Below are 2,500 nucleotides of genomic sequence, written 5' to 3' on the forward strand. Positions count from 1 at the left end.
TCTGGTATTATCTCTCTCTCTCTCCCTCGCTCTCTCCATCTATCCCTCTCTCTTCCGATTTTTTTTTTTATCCGTTATCAATATTTTGTAGCCAGGGAACCATTTATATTTTCTTCCATTTCTTTGTTTTTATCTTCCTCATTATTTGCAATTCCACGAAAACAAAGCGTGCTCATTGGTCGGCTGACGAAGGGAGGGGGGGGGAGAGAGGAAGGTGGAGAGCGGAGGGGAGAACCGAGAGGAGAGGAGTAAGAGGGAAAGGGAACGAAAGTGGGGAGTAGAGACAGGAACAGAGGAGAAAGGGGAAGATGAGGATGAGTGATAGGGGAAGGGGAAGGAGGAGAGCGAAGAAGGGGGAAGCGAAAGGAGGAGGAGGGGAGTGAAAAGGGATAGGCAAGAAGGAGAGCGAGGAAGGGGGAAGGGAGGAGGGCGAGAAAGAGGGGTGGGGAAAGAGACGTGAAAACGGAAGCAGAGGGATAGACGAAGGGAGAAGAAGATGGATGGGGCAGGAAAGCAAGAAAAAGGAAGTGGGGAAGGAAGAGAGCAAGAAACGGGGAATGGAGAAAGAGGAAGAGAGGAAACGAGGAAGCAGAATAGGAAAGGGGGCAAGTGAGTAATAGGAAAAAAGGGGAAGACCAAGGAAGGGGAAAAAAAGAAGAGAAATGAAGAATAACGAGGAAGGGGGGAGGGAGGATACAGGACGAGGAAGGATAGAAGCGAGGAAAAGGGAAGTGGAAAGGGAGAGAAGGGGAAGAGGGACTCCTGGTAACTACATCCGGCCACAAACTTCCGGGAATAGACGGATCTCCATCGAGTTAACTGCAGAGGCGTTCCGAGAACAGTCACCGAGCGACCAATACGAATTTCAGGAAATTCATAAATGAGGGAGAGAGATGAAGGGAGGGAGAGAGGGAGAGAGAGAGAGACATAGAGAGAGAGAAAGAGAGATAGAGAGGATGGGGGTAAGGGAGGAAGAGAGGGAAAGAGAGAGATGTAAAGAAAGAGAAAGAGAGGAAAGGGGACGGAGGGAAAGAGAGAGAGAGATGAAGAGAAAGAGAAAAAGAGAAATGAAGGAGAGCGAGGGGAAGGGAGGGAAGCAAAGATAGAAAGACGAGACAGAGAGAGAGAGAGAGAGAGAGAGAGAGAGAGAGAGAGAGAGAGAGAGAGAGAGAGAGAGAGAGAGAGAGAGAGAGAGAGAGCGAGAGAGAGAGAGACGTCCTTTTTGACAAAGCCATTTAGACGAGTAACAACGTTGTGAACAGCCGTGTAAAACTCATTTCGAGAAAAAAATTAAATAAACGATTTACGAACGTGAATTAATCCGGAAATATACTAAATGAACGAAATCAATACGATGACCGTGGATGAAAACGGCGACAAGACAGATGGCAGGGGGAACTAACATAAAAACACAATACGAAAATAGTGTACAAAAGTATGAGATAAAATACAAATCACACTGGATATTCTAATCTTACAGACACGTTTATAAGGAATTATATATATATATATATATATATATATATATATATATATATATAAGTGCTTCGTCTTATTCTAATTTTCTTTTGATTAAGATTACTTACAATATTTGCTTTGTGTATTATTATCATTGTCACAATCATCATTGTTATATATGCTATTATCATTATCATAATTATATTAATTATTATGATTAAGATCGGTTTTATCATTATCATTACCATTATCATCATTATTATTTTTAGCATTATCATTATCCTGACCATCATTAATATCATCATTATCTTTTTTATTATTATTATGATTATTAGTAGTAGTATCATTATCATCATTATCACTATCAGTATTCGTATTTTTTATCATTATTTTAATCATTGTTATTATCATTATCATTATTATAAACAATATAATTTTTGTTATCTTTATCATTATTATTATTATTAATGCTATTATTATTATCATTATCAATAATAATAATAATAATAATATTATTATTATTATTATTATTATTGTTTTTATCATTATTATTATAATTATTTTTATTATTACTATCATTATTATTTGTATCCTTATTGTCATTATTATTTTTTTTTCATTATTATTATATTGCTATTATTATCATTATCATCATTATTAATCCTCTCATTTAATTATTTTGTCCTTAATATCATTATTATCAATGCTCTCATTATGATAATTGTTATTATTGTCATTATCATTGTTATCATTATTATTACTACAACTATTATCATTATCATTATTTCTTATTTATCCTCGTAATTACTTTTGTTATCAATATCATGATCATTATCACTAGTATGAGTATCATTATTATTGTTATCATTATTTTTATTATTATTATTATTATTATCATTATCATCATCATCATCATTAGTTATCATTACTATTATTATTATTATTATTATTATTATCATTATTATTATTACTATTATTACTATTATTATCATTATTACTATTATTGTTATTATAAGTTTTGTTGTTGTTGTCACCATTATCA

The 2,500-nt window shown here is 34.2% G+C and overlaps 1 protein-coding gene across 1 annotated transcript in view; it reads left to right on the top strand.

The window, feature by feature from the left end:
• Positions 1-2,500, top strand: part of LOC125031704 (neuronal acetylcholine receptor subunit alpha-7-like) — a 366,464-nt gene that overhangs the window by 216,193 nt on the left and 147,771 nt on the right. The window lies entirely within an intron of this gene.

This window comes from Penaeus chinensis, chromosome 13, assembly GCF_019202785.1.
Source record: "Penaeus chinensis breed Huanghai No. 1 chromosome 13, ASM1920278v2, whole genome shotgun sequence".
In the NCBI taxonomy this organism is placed as follows: Eukaryota; Metazoa; Arthropoda; class Malacostraca; order Decapoda; family Penaeidae; genus Penaeus; species Penaeus chinensis.